This window comes from Mobula hypostoma, chromosome 28 (genome assembly GCF_963921235.1).
Source record: "Mobula hypostoma chromosome 28, sMobHyp1.1, whole genome shotgun sequence".
Lineage (NCBI taxonomy): Eukaryota > Metazoa > Chordata > Chondrichthyes > Myliobatiformes > Myliobatidae > Mobula > Mobula hypostoma.
The window spans coordinates 15,402,448-15,423,274 of record NC_086124.1 but is presented as its reverse complement, the minus strand read 5'-3'; the positions used below and the strand labels follow the sequence as shown (position 1 = coordinate 15,423,274).

At 44.9% G+C, this 20,827-nt stretch overlaps 1 protein-coding gene across 4 annotated transcripts in view; it reads left to right on the top strand.

The window, feature by feature from the left end:
• Positions 1–20,827, top strand: part of LOC134338785 (cAMP-dependent protein kinase inhibitor alpha-like) — a 174,257-nt gene that overhangs the window by 34,059 nt on the left and 119,371 nt on the right. For 2 of the 4 annotated variants that reach the window (XM_063034846.1, XM_063034844.1), the window contains exon 2: positions 16,620–16,722. The gene's annotated coding sequence lies outside the window, so the exon portion shown is untranslated. Of the gene's footprint in view, positions 1–3,260; positions 3,670–16,619; positions 16,723–20,827 lie in introns of those variants that run through there. The other 2 variants (XM_063034848.1, XM_063034845.1) reach the window with 2 other exon arrangements.

Genomic DNA, 20,827 nt, shown 5'->3' with positions numbered 1-20,827 from the left:
GGAGGCAATGAGTGGGAATAAAGGGAGCCTTTTCTGGCTGGTCGCCAGTGACTAGTGGTGTTCCACGGGGGTCTGTATTAAGTCCGTTTCTTTTTACATTATATGTCAATGATTTGAGTGATGGAATTGATAGATTTCTGGCCAAGTTTGCAGATAATATGAAGATGGATACAGGTAGTTTTGAGGAAGTAGGGAGGCTATAGAAGGACTTAGATTAGGAGAATGGGCAAAGAAAAGGCAGATGGAATACAGTGTTGGGAAGTGTTTGATCATGCACTTCCTTAGAAGGACTAAAACGATGGACTATTTTCTAAGTGGAGAGAAAATTAAAAAAATCTGGGATGCAAAGGGACTTACTTGGGAGTCCTCGTGCAAGATTCCCTAAAGTTTAATTTGCAGGTTGAGCCGGTAATGAGGAAGGCAAATGCAATGTTAGCATTCATTTTGAGAGAACTAGAATATGAGAGCAAGGATGTAATATTGAAGCTTTATAAAGCACTGGTAAGGGCTCACTTAGGGCATTGTGAGCAGTTTTAGGCCCCTTATCTGAGAAAGGATGTACTAACATTGGAGAGAGTTCAAAGAAGGTTCACAAAAATTATTCCAGTATTGAAAGGCTTATTGTATAAGGAGCGTTTGATGGCTTTGGGCCTGTAGTCACTGGAATTCAGAAGAATGAGGGGTGACCTCATTGAAACCTATCGAATGATGAAAGGCCATGATAGAGTGGATGTGGAGTGGATATTTCCTATGATGAGTGAGGTTAAGACCAGAGGACAGCCTCGAACTAGAGGGGCATCCTTTTGGAACGGAGATGAGGAGGAATTTCTGTAGCCAGAGAGTGGTGGATCTGTGGAATTTGTTGCCACAGGCGGCTGTGGAGGCCAAGCGATTGGGTATAGTTAATGCAGAAGTTGATAGGTTCTGGATTAGTCAGGGCACAAAGGGATACGGGGGGGGGGCGGCAGGGCGGGGAAGGCAGGAGATTGGGGCTGAGAGGGAAAATGGATCAGCCATGATGAAATGGTGGACAGACTCGATGGGCCAAATGGGCTAATTCTGTTCCTTTATCTCATGGTTGTACAGTCCAAAGAAGTGGCCACTGAGTGTACGTTCTCAGGCAATGGTGAAGTGTCCCCTTGAACAACAGTGACCCCTGTGTCATCGATACCTCATGCTGTGCATAGATTATCGCAGTGTCAAAACACTTGAGGTTTAACAGGCCATTTACATTTCCTTTATTTCCCTTAAGCTCTGCAAAGGTGAGGTCACGGAACATAAGATTGTGGAAAAAAATAATTACGCACAATGCAGTGGGTGCTGTGACATTAAATCTTTATCCAGTCGGCTCACCCTGTCATCCAAGTCATCTTCACCACCGAACGTTTGCTATTTTTAGGACGAAAGTGTTTTCCAGGATTATGTCTGCTCTCATCACTCACCAGTTGCTTATGAGTTGATCCTTCGTGCTAACAGTTCCACTCTGTGTGTTAGTCCCCGTGTAACATGTACACCTCCCACACATTGTAACGCTGCTATTAATTTGTGAGAATAAGCTGTTTCACCATAATGCTATCCACCGGTTTCAGTGTAAGAGAAGACTAAAGCTGGCACAGTCCCAGTAAAGATATCAGTTCTGAGAGTTCGAGTTGCAATGTACATTTAATATCAAGGTATGGATAAACCACTTTTGAGTTTCATCTGCTTACAGACAGCCACAACACCAGAAACCCAACTTTCTAAATAAAAATGGCCAACACCCAATACACAGAGAGGGGGAAAAAAAAACAAATCGTGTAAACAAGAAAGCAAGCATCAGCACTCGGAACGAAACTGACTCTGTAAACCTGGAGCCCGGGGCAGCCGGACTAGGCCCACAGCCTCGGTGTCGGTTCGTCACACAGAGGGGCAAATCGCTGCGAAGCTGGCAGGCATTCAGCCCGGAGCAGCCAGAGCACGAGACAGTCCCAACACCTTGCCTTCTCAGTCCGCCTGGCCCGACGTCTAAATTGTCTAAGCAGCGGGCCGTCCCCCGCACTCGGGCCAGGACCCCACCGCAGCGAAACGCTCGGGGCCTAAGGCTCACATTCCCGTACTTAAGATATCGTGCGGGGGTGGGGGGATTGATGGTTAGAGGCTGATACAGAGTGTGGACATTTTTAGAGGCTTGAGATAGACATATGGAAGGAAAATGCAAGGTTGTGGGCTTTGTGGAAACGAATGATTGAGTTAATCATAGAGTGTGTTCTGTAGTTAGTATTTCAATAATGTTTGAGTACTCGCGCGTGTGTGTGTGTGTGTGTGTGTGTGTGTGTATATACACACATACATACATATATATATATACACACACACACACACACACATATATGTATATATGAGGGAGGAGGCAGCGCGACATAGCGCGCACGTCCGTTCTGAATGAATATCGTATGTGTAACTAGGAGGGCCGTGCACAATCCGGATTTGATGGCGACAGCCGTAAGAAGCACGGAGGAACACCTGAAGTAACTTCTGAAATGCCCGCTTCGCTGCCGCTGCTACTGTGCGATCGAGAATCTCCGGAGACGAAGGCCCCAAATCCTCGGCTTTGCCTATTGCCTGTTGCCGGGGCCGGGGTCGAAGCGCTCAGCAGAGATGGTGCTCAGTGCTCGGTGTTGGAGAGCTGGTCGGAGGCTCGGAGTTTTCGGATGGACTCGGAGTCGGACTGTGGTCGGATGCTTCCGGGATGCTGCATCGGCAAGTTGGCGCTGGAGGTTTACCGTCTGCGTGAGATGATGGGACTTTCGAGAGACTTTGAGACTTTTACCGTGCCCATGGTCTGTTCTTATCAAATTACGGTATTGCTTTGCACTGTTGTAACTATATGTTATAATTATGTGGTTTTTGTTAGTTTTTAAGTCGGTTTGTCATGTGTTTCCATTACATCATTCTGGAAAAACATTGTATCATTTCTTAATGCATGCATTACTAAATGACAATAAAAGAGGACTGCGTGTCCTCATCATCATAATCATAATATATAATATACTAGATAACGGGGTGACCAGTTGGAGCACCCTGTGGGAGAAGAGTAGTGCAGTCGGATGTGACTAGAATGAACATTAAATTTTCCTGAATACTATTAGTATCACTTTGCTTTGGAAATTGAAGAAGAAAACAGTTTATTAAAGATATACACAAATACAGACATGTATATACACACACACACACACATATAATGTTAAGCATTCTTTGTTTAATTAATTATGGATTGTATATAAAAATACGTTAATTGCATATGTTATCACGCCACCACATGATACGTACATGCCTCACTTTAAGGACGTAATTACACCCGCATTTCGGACTCCCATGTCTTCCTTTGAATTAGTTTAATGTTTCGAAGTTGCAAACTGTAACAGAGTAGGTCTTTATAAGTTGGCACAGTGTTGTGGGTCGGAGAGCCTGTGCGTCGTTCAGTCGTTAAGTCGAGTCCGATTCTTCGTGACCTTCATGGTCCAGAGGGTTTTCATGGCAAGATACGGAAGTAGATTGCCAAACCCTTTCTTCTGCGCAGATACTGCTGCTGCCCGGGTTGGGACCTGGCTGGGTTTGAACTCACGACCATCTGCCTTGAAGTCCAGTGCTGATGCTGCTACACCACCGGCCGGTACTGTTCTATGAAATGTAAGGACATGAAGTTGCTAATATTCTGTTTGGATAACAGGGTCAGAAGTCGAACGAGGTGGTATGCACTGATTGTTGAGTTTGCCTGTCTCTATATCCTTGAATACTCAAACTGCACCTGTTCTTCCGCATCAGATCTTGTCTCGGACAACTTGCTATTTTAAAAAAAATCTATTTTTGAAAATAGAACTGCGCCCATTCTGTCCTTGATTGTCTGATTTATTCCTGGCACACTTTAATTTAGAACACTGTTCCTTTGTGCCAAAAATAACATCCTGGAATGTTTCTGTTTATTTTTAGCAGGATGTTAAAGGCTTGAATGTGATTTTACAAGATCTAGTTCCTTCCGTTGGGAACTTAAATTCTGATAAACTGAGCTAATCTGCTAATCTTTACAAAATGAATTACATTAGACCAATGAGTGACAGATCAGGTGCAGGATCAACCTCTGACGCAGTAGTCAAAGTCAAGTTTATTGTCATTTAACTATATAAATGTATACTGTCAAATGAGACAATGTTTCTCCGGACCAGGGTGTAAAGCACAGTAGTACACATAACACACAATAACTTATGAAGGTAAGGATAACATTTACAGATGAATCACACATAAATAACGAACTAAAGCACATTAATTAAATATTGTCAGGTATGGAACAGACTAAACAGTGACCCTTTGAAAATAATGCGACAGGGAGTTTAGAAGCCTAATGGCCCGAGGGAAGAAACTGTTTCCCATCCTGACCGTTCTTGTTTTTATGCGTCGGAGTCTCCTGCCTGATGGTAGAAAGTCAAAGAGGATAGTGGGATCCTTGATAATGCTAAGGGTCCTGTGTATGCAGTGCTCCTGATAAATGTCCACGATGGATGGCTAAATAGGGAGCTGTGCCTATTTTATTTTAATCAGAGAGATGACAAGTTCAGTGGTTCATTTATTATAAAGATATACAACTCTGGAATTCTTCTTCTCCAGATAGCCATGAAACCAAGAAAGTAAAGAATGGCATCATGATCATCAAACACCAAATCCCTCCTCCCTGCACAAAAATCAAACAAAAACCAAGCAGGCACATTGACCCCCCCCAATCCCCCTCCCCTCACACAAAAAACGAGCAATGTCAGGAGAAAAACACAGAATATAAAAAAAACTGTAAGATTGGAAAAATAAAGTCTATTGTCCAAGTCCACATCCAATATAGTCCAATTAAGAACCTGGTGGCATAGTGCAAAGACAATAACCTATCCCTCAATGTCAGCAAGATGAAGGAATTGGTTGTTGTCTTCAGAAGGAGTAGTGGACTGCATGGCCCCATTTACATCGGTGGCACGCAAGTGGAACAGGTCAAAAGCTTTAAGTTTCTCGGGATCAATATCACAAATGACTTGACTTGGTCCAACTAAGCAGTGTCCACTTGCCAAGAAGGCCCACCAGCACCTTTACTTCCTGAGAAAACTAAAGAAATTTGGCCTGTCCCCTAAAACCCTCACTAATTTTTATAGATGCACCGTAGAAAGCATTCGTCTAGGGTGCATCACAACCTGGTATGGAAGTTGTCCTGTCCAAGACTGGAAGAAGCTGCAGAAGATCGTGAACACAGCCCAGCACATCACACAAACCAATCTTCCGTCCTTGGACTCACTTTACACCGCACGCTGTTGGAGCAGTGCTGCCAGGATAATCAAGGACATGACCCACCCAGCCAACACACTTTTCGTCCCCCTTCCCTCCGGGAGAAGGCTCAGGAGCTTGAAGACTCGTACGGCCAGATTTGGGAACAGCTTCTTTCCAACTGTGATAAGACTGCTGAACGGATCCTGACCCGGATCTGGGCCGTTCCCTCCAAATATCTGGACCTGCCTCTCGGTTTTTTGCACTACCTCATTTTCCCTTTTCTATTTTCTATTTATGATTTATGATTTAAATTTTTAATTTTTACTATCAATTTGTACTCCAGGGAGCGCGATGCGCAGAATCAGATATCGCTGTGATGATTGTACGCTCTAGTATCAATTGTTTGGTGACAATAATGTATAAAGTATAAATGCAGAAAACCTGGGTAACATTCTTCGGGCACAGCGCTAGGCCTTGCCCTTTCTGGCAATGAGCGAACCCACCAGTATTCAAAAGACAGTCTCCCCTCTCCAACAGCAGAGCGATCTTTTTTCCCTGCGATAAAAAGGCGGTTTCCCCTTTCCGTAGCAGAGTGATCTCACCAGATATCAAAAAGCAGTTTCCCTCTCTCTGTAGCAGAGCGATTTCCCCCGCAATTAAAAAATCAGGCAGCCACTGCTCACCTTCCGCATTCACCTCAATGTTCCAACCTCAACAGTCGCTTTAATCGGCGAGCAATGGACGCTTTAATTGCCAAAATTGAGTTGAACGTTGGCTCGCACCCCACAGGCTTCTGGCCACGAGGTTCCCACACACTGTCGCTTTCTCCCAGAACCCTCTCAGAAGTGTAGAGCAGACGTCACTTGTACCCCCTGGTGTTAGTACGGCTCTTGTGTGTCCCTGCAACTCCCTTGAGTGACAATGTAACCATTAAATGGCTTCCTCTTTGTCCATCTCGTCTCTAATATGACACGTTGAATGTTTCTGGCCACTTTCAATGGCTCTGCATATACATTTATGCATACACGGACAAAATATATGGATGTATATACAGATATACAGGCGGCTCAGTAGCATAGCGGTCAGCTTTACAGCACCAGGAATAGTCAATTGGGGTTGAATTCCTGCTTCTGTCTGTAAGGAGCTTGTACGTTCTGCCCATGAGCGTGTGGGTTTCCTCCGGGTGCTCCTGTTTCCTCCCACAGTCCAAAGGCACACAAGTTAGGGTCAGTAAGTTGTGGGTGTGCTACGTTAGTACCGGACACTTGTGGGCTGCTCCCGGCACATCCTCGGACTGTGTTGGCATTGACACAAACGGCATGTTTCATTGTTAAGTTTTGACTAATAAAGCCATTTCTTTTTCTCCTCCCGAATTTCTGCACTAGCTTTGGGCAAAAACCTGTTGTAACTCATCTGCCAAACCCGGCTTGATGTTACTGGAGCCCAGTGTCATCAATCTGTGCAATACAATTACAGGAACCGGTCAGGACGCGCGCAAGTGTCAAACAAAACCTTTGCCCGAGAGCAAAGGCACACCCTAAGCTTCTGACGTTCTGAATCTTTCAGAAGTCTGCAACTTCAAATGCAAAAAGTAATTTACAACTAAAATGTATTTTTCTTCCTCGTGTGCAGAAAAAGTGAGGCGACACGGTAGCGTAGTGGTCAGCACGACACTTTACAGTACCAGTGACCCCGTTTCAATTCCCGCCGCCGCCTGTAAGGCGTTTGTACGTTCTCCCCGTGCAGGTTTCCTCTCGCAGTCCAAAGACCGACCGGTTGGTAGGTTAATTGGTCATTGTAAATTGGGGATTGATTGTTGGGTGGTGTGGCTCAAAGGACCAGAAGGACTATTCTGTGCTGCAACTCAATAAATTAGTAAAGAGATTCAGTGAGGCAGCATCTGCAGACAGTTTTCGCAGCTCAAATACCAGTAGTTTTGCACTCTGCTGCCAGATTGCAGAATCCAGTAGCCGGTCTGTCTTCAAATTCTGCACTTGGGTACGCAAGCATTCAAACCCCAAGCTTGCTGGCATGCTTTCCTGATTGAATTTTATTCTGAGTTTGAGGGAGAGAAGAATGAACTTCATTTTTAAACTTGAACAATAAAATTTCGGCATGTACGAAGGCACAGCTGGTGAATTGACAAGTTCATTCAGTCGCAGTACAAGGGCAGAACTTTAAGGTGATTGGTTTGAATATACAGAATTGACATTCAAACAAGAAAGGAAAAATTGCAAGAATAGGGCCCATTGGCAGTGGTTAATTAAAAAGATAAAGTTGTGTCAATCCAAAGGAATTCAAATTCAAGTTTAATTATCATTCAACTATACATGAACACAGCCGAGTGGAAAAAGTCTTCCTCTGGGGCCAAGGTGCAAAACATACACAGCACATTCAGAATAGTGAGCAAAAACAAACAGTCACGCAAAAAGAAGCCCACATATAATTGTATATAATTCCCCTGTTAGTTGCCAGCCGATCTCTGCCCCTTTGCATTGACCTGTCCAAATGAATAGCGTTCCTCCATCCCCACATAGGTTGAGTTGGGCCGACCCTCGCGTTGAGCCAAGTCATTGAAGGAACGCTTCAGGCTGGCAAAGACTTGGTGTCTTCAGCTGCATGAGACTGCCACCTGGATATTAGAAGTTGTTGGTTGTTGGGGTAAATAGACAATAGACAATAGGTGCAGAAGTAGACCATTCGGCCCTTCGAGCCTGCACCGCCATTCTGAGATCATGGCTGATCATCTACTATCAATACCCGGTTCCTGCCTTGTCCCCATAACCCTTGATTCCCCTATGCATAAGATACCTATCTATCTCCTTCTTGAAAGCATCCAGAGAATTGGCCACCACTGCCTAACGAGGCAGCACGTTCCACACCTCCACAACTCTCTGGGAGAAGAAGTTCCTCCTCAACTCTGTCCTAAATGACCTACCCCTTGTTCTTAAACCATGCCCTCTGGTACTGGACTCTCCCAGCATCTGGAACATATTTCCTGCCTCTATCTTGTCCAATCCCTTAATAATCTTATATGTCTCAATCAGATCCCCCCTCAATCTCCTTAATTCCAGTGTGTACAAGCCAAAGAGGTCAAAGATTGGCTTTATTTGCCACATGTACCTCAAAATGGTAGGGTAGTGGTTAGCGCAACGTTTACAGTGCAGGCGACCCGGGTTCAATTCCCGCCGCTGCCTGCAAGGAGTTTGTACGCCCTCCCCATGGCCGCGTGGGTTTCCCCAGGGTGCTCCGGTTTCCTCCCACAGTCTTAAAGACGTAGCGGTTGGTAGGTTGATTGGTCGTTGTAAATTGTCCCATGATTAGGCTCGGATTAAATCTGGAGATTGCTGGGCAGCATGGCTCGAAGGATCAGGAAGGCCTATTCCATGCAGTACGTCAATAATTTAAAAAAATGTTTAAAAAAACATTGAAACACACAATGAAACGCATCATTTTGTGCCAGTGACCTACACATTCCGAGGACATGCTGGGGGCCGCCCGCACGTGCCACCCTTCCAGTGCCAGCATAGCATGCTGATAACTCACCAATCCTAACCCTTTCGTCTGTCTTTGGAATGTGGGAGGAAAGGCGTTGGGATAATTGGTCATTGTAGTTTGTCCCGAGTTTAGGCTGGGTTTAAATCGCGGGATCGTTGGGCTTGATTTGGGGGATCGCTGGGTTTCAATCGGGGGATCGCTGGGTCTGAATCGGTGGATCGCTGGGTCTAAATCGAGGGATTGCTGGGTTTAAATCGGGGGATCTCTGGGCTTAAAGAGCTGGAAGAGCCTACTCTGCCTGTATCTCAATTTTTTTTAAAAGAAACGGAGCACCCGGAGGAAGTTCACACAGTCGTAGGGAGAACATGCAAATCCCCTACCAACAGTGGCGGGAATTGAACCCTGTTCTTCCGATCACTGGCACTGTAAATCAAAGTAAACCTTGTCGCACTACGTAAGTCACCACATACAACCCTGAGATTCATTTTCCTGTGGGCATACTCAGCAAATCTATAGAGTAGAGACTATAACAGGGTCAATGAAAGATCAACCAGAGTGCAGAAGACAACAAACCGTGCAAGTGCAAATATAACTAAATAGCAATAAATAACGAGGACATCAGATAAAGAGTCTTTAAAGTGAGATCATTGGTTGTTGGAACGTCTGAATGGATGGACAATTGAGTGTAGGTATCCCCTTTGTTGAAGAGCCTGATGGTTGAGGGGTAGTAACTGTTCTTGAACCTGGTGGCACGAGTCCTGAGGCTCTTGTACCTTATACCTGATGGCGGCAGCGAGAAGAGAGCATGGCCTGGGTGGTGAGGATCTCTGATGATGGATGCTGCTTTCCTACGACAGCGTTTCATGTAGATGTGCTCAGTAGTTGGGAGGGCTTTACCCCTGATGCACTGGGCTGAATCCACTACCTTTTGTAGGATTCTCTGTTCAAGGGCACTGGCGTTTCCATACCAGGCCGTGTAATATAGGGGTCATCGTGGCTGGAGGAAACATGAGAAGTAAATTGAAATGATGTAAATGCAGTGTTCTCCTCCAACCTGGTCCAATCCTGCTCTTTTCACTCTTAAATTATTGATTAAATGCAGGACATTCAATGACAGAAATATCTATTTTTATCTTGGCAGCCTTACCTAAATGGCATATTTTTAGCAATACACGCAGAATGCTGGAGGAACTCAGCAGGCCAGGCAGCACCTACGGAAATGAATAAACTGTAGACATTTCGGAGCAAGACCCTTCTTCAGAACTGAGAAGGAAGAGAGAAGGTGCCAGAATAAAAAGGTGGAGGGAGGGGAAAGAAGACTAGCTGGAAGGTGATAGGTGAAGCCAGGTGGGTGGGAAAGGTCAAGAGCTGAAGAGGAAGGAATCTGATAGAAGAGGAGAGTGGCCCATAGGAGAAAGGGAAGGAAGGGAGTGAGAAGAGGTAAAAGTGAATAGAGGGTGGGGGAATTTTTTTTTACCAGAAGAAGAAATCAGTATGCATGCCATCAGGTTGTTGGCTACCCAGATGTAATATAAGATTTGACCACTGGGAAGTTCTGCTTGTGGCAGATGGAGGCGGAGATGCCTGACTTCTAAATATTTATAGTGTGGTCACATCTTTCTATCATGAAATCGGAACATGTTGGTCTGGCATGAAGCTTGTGTAATGATAGATCTGTAATGAAGATGCACATACTCTTCTTCAGTAAAGATTAAATACATGTTCAGGAGTTTATGATATCTCTTTGTGATTATTTCAATAGAATGCTATCGGCTCTATGAAATGGCTGGTGGATTACCCGCTGATACGTGGTAGCCAGTATCTTAAATGCCAGCAATAACTCTTGACTGTATTTTCCCTGTCATTCATTCAAAGTAAAATTTCTTACCAAAGTACAAATATGTTACCATATCCAACCTTAATTCATTTTCTTGTGGGCATTTACAGAAAAAGAAATAGAATAGCATTTGTGACTGATGTTGTGGCACTAACCACTATGCTCTGTAAGCGTAGTAGTTAATACAACAGTTTAGAGTACAGGCGACCCGGGTTCAATTCTCGCTGCCGCCTGTAAGGAGTTTGTACGTTCTCCCCGTGACTGCGTGGGTTTCTTCCGGGTGCTCCGGTTTCCTCCCACAGTCCAAAGACGTACCGGTTGGTAGGCTAATTGTTCATTGTAAATTGTCCCGTAATTAGGCTGGGATTAATTCGGGGGCGGCACACCCAGAAGGGGTGGAAAGGCCTACTGTGTGCTGTATCTCAATAAAATAAACTTTAAGATTACCATTTGCCAACTGCTCATGTTTCATGCAAATGAATAGATCCTCCTCAGATTAACATAAATTTGGCAGAGCAGAGGGATTACCTCAGGGGCTGAAGTTTAGTCACCTGAGATATCTCAATCTGTGCACAAAACCAATGAGGCAATTTGTATTTGTTTTCATAGACATATGTTAACGACTGTATATTAATTACAAACGTACATAATTGGTAAATATGCAAGGATATTTTAAAGAGCAGTAAAACATTGGACTGCTGGAAAATGAGACTGCACAGAGGTGGTGATGGAGACAAAGAAATGGCGGACGAACTGAATAAATATTTTGTATCAGTCTTCACCGTGGAAGACACTAGCAGAATGCCAGAAGTTCGTGAGAAGTCAGGGGGCAGAAGTCAGTGAAGTTGCCATTACTAGGGAGAAGGTGTTTGGGAAACTGAAAGGTCTGAAGGTTGATAAATCACCCTGGACCAGACGGTCTACATCCCAGGCTTCTGAAAGAGGTAGCTGAAGAGATTGCTTAGGCATCAGTAGTGCTCTTTATTCTACAATGGTTCCAGAGGACTGGAAAATTGCAAATGTCACTCCACTCTTCAAGAAGGGAGGGAGGCAGAACAAAGGACATTATAGGCAAGTTACTGTGACCTCAGTAGTTGGGAACTGTGATGTGCAAATTGTCAACTGTCATTTAACAAATGCGATAAGGGTAATTTTTAAGTTGATTGTTAAGGATGAGGTCTTGGGGGTTCTTGGCAGTACAAGATAAAATTCGCCAAGGTTAGTATGATTGCCTTAAAGGGAAATCTTGCATGACAAACCTGTTGGAATTCTTTGAGGAAATAACAATCAGTATTGACAAAGGTGAATCGGTGGTCTTCAATGTTGTGTACTTGGATTTTCAGAAGGCTTTGACAAGATGCTGCACGTGAGGCTGCTTAGCAAGATGAGGGCCTGTGGTATTGCAGGAAAGATGCTGGCGTGGATGGAACAGTGGCTGATTGGCAGGAGGCAAAGAGGGGGAATAAGGGGAGCCTTATCTCATTGCCTACAGGTGACACGTGGTGTTCCACTAAGGTCGGAGTTGGGACCGGTTCTTTTTATGTTGTCTGTCATTGATTTGGATGCTGGAATTGATGGCTTTGCGGCTAGGTTTGTGGATGATACAAAGATAGGCGGAGGGGAAGGTGGTGTTGAGGAAGTAGAGAGTCTACAGAAGGACTTAGACAGTAGGGTTAGGGATGGATGCAGATGGAACCCAGTGTCGGAAAGTGTACGGTCATGCACTTTGGTGGCAGGAATAAAAGCAAAGACTATTTTCTGAAAGGGTAGAAAATGTAAAACTCCACAGTGCAAAGGGACTTGGGAGTCCTTGTGGAGGATTCCCTAAAGTTAACTTGCAGGTTGAGTCAGTGGTGAGAAGTCACATGCGATGTTAGCATTCATTTTGAGAAGATTAGAATATGAAAGCAAGGGTGAATGTTGAGGCTTTATAAGGCCCTGGTGAGGCCTCACTTGGAGATTTTTGAGCTGCTTTGGGCCCTTTTCTAAGAAAGGATGTGCTGACATTGGAGAAGGTTCACAAAAAAGATTCCTGAAATGAAAGGCTCATCGTATGAGGAGTGCTTGCTGGTTCTGGACCTGTACTTGCTGGAATTTAGAAGAGTGAAGTGGAATCTCATTGAAGCCTATCGAATGGGCTTGAGTGGATGTAGAGGGGATGGTCCTTATTGTGGGGAAGTCTAGCACCAGAGGACACAACCTCTGAATAGAGGGATGTCCATTTAGGACGGAGATGAGTAGGAGATTCTTTAGCCAAAATATGCAGAGAATCTGTGGAATTCATCGCCACAGGTGGCTGTGAAGGCCGAGTCACTGGGTCTATTTAAGGCGGAGGGTGGTAGGTTTTAGATTAGCCAGTGCTTGAAGTGTTACTGGGAGAAGGCAGGAGAATGGCGTTGAGAAGGGAATGGATCAGCCATGATGAAATGTCTGAGCACACTCGACTGGTCGAACAGCCCAACTCTCCTCCTGTACCTTATGGTCCTGCCTAATTGTCTTAGATAGTTAAGAACACTGTGTCCTTCGAAGCTAAAAGAAGTAATTATTTAGCATGCAATTCATAAGCTGTCACTAATTTTGTCTGCTTCAGATGCAGGAGTTTTTTTTTTAAAAATGCAATAATTGGTGGAAGTTTATTTTTAAAAATATATACAACTGCTGTCCAAATTACATACTAAGGTGGTTGTCGGTTGTATGAAATGTTGATTTCACTACTTGAAGTAAATAGGGATTCACCTTCTACCCTAAATGTATAATGGACAAAAGCACGTTATTTGTGTTGGAAGTGTCCAGCAGGTCAGACAGCATCAGTAGTGGTAAAGCAGAGCTCTTCTCTCAAGGACCAAGCACAGTGTAGAATTTTAAAGGCAGGTCAGGTTGGGATGGAGGGTTAAAGTGACAGGCAACTGGAAAATCAGGGCCAGCCTTTGGACTGAAAAGTGCTCCTGCAAAGTCGGTAACCCGATCTGCATTTTGCTTCTCCAGTGAGGAAGAGGCCACAAAGGGCAATGCACCAAATGGGAAGTAAGGGCAAGTAGATTGCCACTTGACCTTTATTTTTTGCTGACAATTTGCACCCTGTTGTTCCTTCTCTGTCTTCGCGCTTGCAGTTCACGTGATAAGTTTTAACAACGCATCCAAAATGCTGGAGGAACTCAGCAGGCCAGGCAGCATCCATGGAACACAGGCCATGTTTCGGGCCGAGACCCTTCTTCAGAACTGAGAAGGAAGTGGGGAGATGCCTGAAAGTGGGAAGGAGGCTAGCTCAAAGGTGATAGGTGACGCCAGGTGGCTGGGAAAAGTCAAGGGCTGGAGAGGAAAGGATTTGATGGGAGAGGAGAGTGGACCATAGGAGAAAGGGAAGGACCATTATAGACCATCCACTCCCTCAGCTACCTTGGCTGCACCTTCTCCCACTCTGCTTCCTGCAAGGACTCCCTTCCATTTTCTCAGTTTTCCATATTCGTTGTAACTGTAATGGCAACAAGACATTCCCTTTATACGCTATTTATTCCCAAACCACGGCTTTTGCTCTACCAGTCAATGCTACGTCTCTGTTACGTCACTTCCCGCTACGCGGCACGGTAGCGTCGTGGTTAGCGCGACGCTTTACAGTACGGGCGACCCGGGTTCAGTTCCCATCGCTGCCTGTAAGGAGTTTGTACCTTCTCCCTGTGACTGTGTGGGTTTCCACCAGGTGCTCTGGTTTCCTCCCACAGTCCAAAGACGTACCAGTTGGTGGGTAAATTGTCCCTAGGATTAAATCGGGGGATCGCTAGGTGGCACAGCTCAAAAGAATGTAAGAGCCTATTGCACTCTGTATCTTAATAAGTAAATAACTAAATTGACTCTACTTGCCTTCTCTGTAGAACAAGAATAGTGTCATCCTCCCCTCTCACCCACCTCATTCACTGGGGCTTCCTCCATTAACTTCCACGGTCAGACATCCTGCAACCCTGCGTCCAATCCAACCTTCTCGAACCTTCAGCACTCTGAAGGGAGTCTGCTGTGCAACTCCTCAGTTCTGCCGTTCCACCTCAACCAGCCACTCCCCTTCTCTCAGTGTCTCTCGGTGCAGTGCTCGCCCTTTTGTCCCCCCACTTCATCGTCTGGGATCCCGGACGTTTCTCGCAGGCAAAGCAATAATTCACTAGGAGCAATGCTTCTCTCACAATTTGGCCTCCTCTGCATCGGGGAAGCCAGATGCAGATTGGGGGCTGATTAATAGAATGCTGCAGTCTGCAACGGTCAACATTCCACCTCTGCTCCAACTTTGAACCCTGTTTCAACAATGCCCAATTTAAGATGAAAGAACATATGAAGCCCTGAAGAAGGGTCTCGGCCCGAAATGTCGACGTTTTTACTCTTATCCATAAATACTGCTGACCTGCTGAGCTCCTCCAGCAATTTGTGTGTCTTCCTGTGGATTTCCAGCATCTAAAGGTATTCTGATGTTTGTGATAATCTTTAATCTACCAACTTGGCATTTTGCAACCCCTTGGGTTTTGATACTGGATTTTAAGCAGTTCTTTATACAGACAGATGTGGCCGTATAAAAGTTGTACCTTTCTATTTCAATTCTTTTCTGTCTACAGAGCCATTGTTCGGTTGCAAGCCAATAGTTGTCCAATTATCAAACATCTTTCCTTTTTTCTCCCGACTGCTCTGTTTTGTCACTTTATCTGCTTCAATGAAAGGTCCTTGACATCATACATTCTTGCCGTCTCTCTCCCTACCAATGCTGACTGACCTGTTTCAAACCAGCAACCATTCATCAGCAAAGACACGTCAATATCCTACTTATATTGTAAGACCATAAGATGCAGGAGCAGAATTAGGCCATTCGATCGTGGCTGAATTATTTTCCCTGTCAATTTCATTCTCCTGCCTTTTCTCAGTAACCTTTGATGCCCCCTACTAATCAAGAACCTATCAGCCAATGGCGTGGCCTCCATAGCCGTCTGTGGCAATAAATTCCACAGGTTCACCACCCTCCGGCTAAAGAAATTCTTCTTCATCTCTGTTTGAAAGGAACCTTCCTCTATTGTGAGGCTGTGCCCTCTGTTCCTAGACTCTCCCACTCTCCCAAACGTCTTTGCCATGTCCATTCCATCTAGGCCTTGTCTGGAGAATGTCTTGAACCTTCAGATCTGCAAGGCCGTGCTATCCCAGAAAGCAGAAAGATACAGAGAGAGATTTGAAATGTGGATTATTTTTCAAATGCATTTTTTTTTTACAGAAGTTTTGTAGCATTTGTGAGAGTAAATATAGTTTCTTACCTACTGCCTGTTACACCGCTGGCGTTTAGAGCAGCAATAAAGGCTCTGCGTCTCTGGGGGTGTTCAGGCCTTCCATCATCGTGTCAGTAGCTTCCTCTCGGTTTTCGCTGCTGTCAGTCATGCAAGTCCCGGGTGGAGACTCAGGAATACCGTCGCACTCAGATGTGGAAGGATTCTTTGATGTTGTTTCCGTAACAGTTTTGTTTTACCAGTCAGGGTTGTTAGCCCTGAACTGAACCTCTGGTGGATGACTCTTAGTCAGGCCTCTACCCTTTGACCTGTTTGGCATGGGTGACCCTACCAAGAGCCAAAGCATAAAGCCTGACTCCAGCCAACACGGCACTCCGGGTCATTGAGGCAAGCCTCCAAACCCTACGATAAGGTTGTGGTCCTCTCGAAGGAGTTGGCGTCTTCTAACACTAAATCTTCGTGTAGTGCAGCATGTTTTGATTTGTTTTCATTCAATTTTGTACCTCTTTTCTCCATTTTTATTTGCCAGTGTCAGCATTCCTGTTTCATACAGGGTAGTAGGCAGCAAGTGGGGTCGAAGGTCAGGAAAAGTACAGCCGCCTGCCCGTGGTTTCAGAGGGTTCACAGTGAGGACAAGTGGCACTCAGCAAGAGGCGGGAGAAAAGAGAAATAGACCTTAAACAGAGGCAAAATACTCGCATCGCCACCTCTGCGGTTCATTAACAAGCTCTTCATCCACCTTTGATCGTTCACAGCTTGGCAGGAGTCGGTACGAGGGTGAAAAGTGTCTAGTCTGGCAACGCCACTGTACAGGAACCGCTTTGTAGAGTCCTGAGCACCAAATGGCAGTCTGAGGAGGTAAGTGAAAATTTATTTCCCTCCCCCACCCCTCAAATATGTACGTATACACACACACACACACACACACTGATACACATTGACTCACTGCAGAGTCTTTGTGTGTACTGATGGTAGGGGTACAAATCTGTTTTTCGCTTGTAATTAGGCAATTGCCACCTTTCAAAATTACTTACTACCCCTTATGCCACTGGCGTTTCGGGCAGCAATGAGAGCCCTGCTATCTCTGGCGGGGTTCAGGGCTCCCTTCATCATGTCAGTAGCTTCTTGTCTGCTTTCACTGCGTTAGTCATGCAAGCCCCAGGTGGAGACCCATGAATACCATCGCACTCAGATGCAGAAAGATTCTTCGTTGCTGTTTCCGTAACAGTTTTGTTTTATCAGTTAGGATTGCTGGCCCTGAGCTGATCCCTGGAACCCAGAGGACCGGTCTTAGTTTGCCCTCTGGATTTGCCTCCTGAAGCACGTTGGGACCCAGTTGAGTTTTTAACAACAATCTAGTAGATGTCAGGGTCACTAATATTTATACCAGCTTTTAATTGTCAATTGGCTTGATTTGATTATTAAAACTTCGCAGCTTCAGAAAGATAGTTCAACCCTCTGGATGTGATAACTTAAACAATCCGCTACTGTGTTGACATCAATGTTCGCTCTACGGTGTGTGTGCATGTACATGTATCTTTTGCTACTAGCGCACGAAGGAATTTAAACCGTGCACAAAAGGTTGTGACGCTCTACCTTATTGGCATGTTACGTATATTTCACGATCATACACAATCACATTTCCCTTTCTGGTTCCTGATGCAGATGGTGTTTCCAACGTGGAGTTTGTGATGGTTTGTCTGCAGATTTTAGAACTGGCTTATTCATACTGTTTTTATTGAAGAATTTATTCAGTGTGCACTGAATAATTTGTCACCAGGCAAAAAATTGCACAGCACAAGATTTTTGTGCACACTGGTCATTACAAATTAGACGGAACATTGGTTGACATCCCTTGATTGTGTGTGTGTCCCCATTGGCTGTTCTCTGTACCTTCAGACCAAACATCCAGAACCACAACAGAGGAAATATTCCTCTGGCTGATGTGCACTAGAACCTTGGACCAGTATGTTCCACCATTAACATCACTGAAATTATCACCACTAGAACGGATTCTTTTGACCAATATTGCGAGTCGTTGTGGCCTCGACTAGGAAGAAGTAGATCCTGTACTGTAATTTCTCTAGGCAGCAGTTTAGTTACAATTACTTCCACTCTCTTAAACACAGAAGATAAATGTTTGCATAAAAATGTACTGTGCATTTGGTTATACTGATCCACGCTCCACACAGGTATTTTTTTTTCCTACTTTTAATCCTGTCAATGTTTACCTCTGCTCCTCTCTCCTCTCTCCCGTGTTTTACCAGCCTTTGCTTCCAAGTAGCAACTCTACAACTCTAGTAATGAATTTCAGATCCTACCTCCAAGTGAAAATGAAATCAAATCCTTAGAAAGAGGTTATATAGGATTGGATCATTGTTACAATTGAATCATTGTGGGTACAGTTAAGGAACTGCAAGTCTGTAAAGATCCTGCTGGGAGTTATATGCAGGCCTCTGACCTGTAGCCAGGATGTCAGTGACAAATTACAGTGGGAGATAGAAAATGCATGTGGATAGGGCAATGTTACGATATTCAATATGCAGGTAGATTGGGAAAATCAGGTTGGTGCTGAATTTGGATCCCAAGAGAGAGACTTTGTAGAATGCCGGTGAGATGGCTTTTTAGAGCAACTTGTGGCTGAGCCCACTAGGGGGTCAGTTATTCTGGATAGGGTGCTGTGTAATGGACTGGCAACACACATCAAAGTTGCTGGTGAATGCAGCAGGCCAGGCAGCATCTCTAGGAAGAGGTACAGTCGACATTTCAGGCCGAGACCCTTCGTTCGTCCTGATGAAGGGTCTCGGCCTGAAACGTCGACTGTACCTCTTCCTAAAGATGCTGACTGGCCTGCTGCGTTCACCAGCAACTTTGAGGTGTGTTGCTTGAATTTCCAGCATCTGCAGAATTTCTGTTGTTTGTGTAATAGACTGGATTTGATTAGGGAGTTTAAGGTAAAGGAACCCTTAGGACACAGTGATCCTAATATGATAGAATTCACACTGCAATTTGGGAAGGAGAAGGTAAAGTCAAATGTATCAGTATTACAGCGAGTTCTTCCAGCGGTTTGTGTGTCGCTTCAGATTTCTAACATCTGTTGTCTCTCTTGTGCGGTAATTAATCTAGTCAGTTTTGAAGTGTCCTTGGTATATTAAATGCTTGCTGGCACGTGATTGGAATGAGGATGTTACCTGACCAGGTGTGAAGAAGTGATGGTGCCTAGTTTGAGCTACAATGAACACTGGAGCCAGGGGGTACAAGGTCTGTCCTAAACTGGGGCACGTGTTCTAAATGAAATGAGTAACCAGCTGGCATTTTCTGCTGCTTCAGGCTTCAGACTGATGCTTCACCGATATTGCCCTGGAGTAAGTCGAGAGTCATAGAGTCATGGAACGCTACAGTGCAGAAACAGGCCCTTCAGCCCATCTAGTCCATGCTGAACTGTTACCTGCCTAGTCTCATCGACCTGGACCATCACCCTCCATACTCTTCTCGTTCACGTACTTGCCCAGATTTCTCTTAAGTGTTGAAATCGAGCCCACATCCACCTCTTCCCCTCATCAGCTCATCTCACACTCACCCCTGCCCTCTGAACGAAGAGGTTACCCCTCTTGATCCCCTTAAATGTTTCACTTAGCAGAGGGGTGGAATAAAAGAAAAGCAAATTTTGGGGAAGGGAAACAGCCCTCAGCAATCCTAAGTGGTGCGAATGGAGTCTTGCTAGTACGGGCCAACATCAGTATGTCTTCACCTTGTTACTCGTGAGGATCTAGCACTGTTAATGGAAACCTTTGGAAATGATTGACAATTGACTAAACACAATTTTGGATTGGCTGTTATTTACATATTGGAACTGACAACAAAGTAAATAACTCTGAAGACGGGTTTGTTATCCTGCGAGCGCTAAAGGCTTTCATTAAAGTACTTCAAGCGGCAAAGTGTGTGCAGCCACTTTCCTACCCGTGGTTGCTATGGTTACTGCAGTGTTTGTTTGCTGCTGTGTGTTTTGGGCCTCATAAATCACCGTGGCAGCTCTTCCTATGTCCCTGGTGTTTCCTACGACATCTTGCCACTCTGGCAGGAAGATTATCTGCTCCTGCTTGTAAAAATTGTCGCCCAGGATGCCCCAGAAGCAACCTGACACCAAGCAGAGACTCTTGAATTGTCTCATTTGGTGTTGGTGTTGACTGTGTGGTGCCATTTGGCAACATTTACGTGGTTATGAGTGTGGATTCTCTAAATAAAATCAGCCAGCTTTTGGCTGATTGCTTGTTTATGCCTGTTGAAATGGTTACCTAAGATTAAAATTCACCACAGCTTGGGAGGTTGGGGGTCAGATATTGTACTAACTTGTTCTTTATTTAGTGAGATACAGTGCGGAACAGGCCCGCCCTTATTTTCAAGGCACCCGCCCAGCAATCCCTGATTTAACCCAAGGGACTATTCACAATGAAAAAATTAACCTACTAACCGGTACACCTTTAAGTTGTGGGAGGAAGCCAGAGCACCCGGAAGAAACCCACGCAGTCACAAGGAGAACGTATAAACTCCTTATAGGCAGTGGTGGGAATTGAACCTGGGTCGCCTGTACCACAAAGCGCTGTGCTAACCACTGTGTTACCTTGCCACCTCTTGGGTCTTCCTTGAGTTAAGAAGGCTTAAAGGTAATCTACTTGAGATATTTAATGCAATTAAGGAAATTAGTTCACTTCCTGCCCTGTTCTGTGTTTGGATAACTGCTCAAAGTCAGAATGCTTTTAGTGTAGAAATTTGCTTCATCCTCGCGTTCCAGATTTGGGAAAGCAAGCCACTTTTCGTGCTTGCCTGCCCTCTCAAACAAAGGAATTTAGCGGGGTGGCCTGGGCGTTAATGGACCTGGCGGGTAGGTTTTCACTGAGGATGTTCCCTTGTCGCGTAGCCATCAAGAGTAATCCACTTAGCCACAGGATTACCCACAACTTTA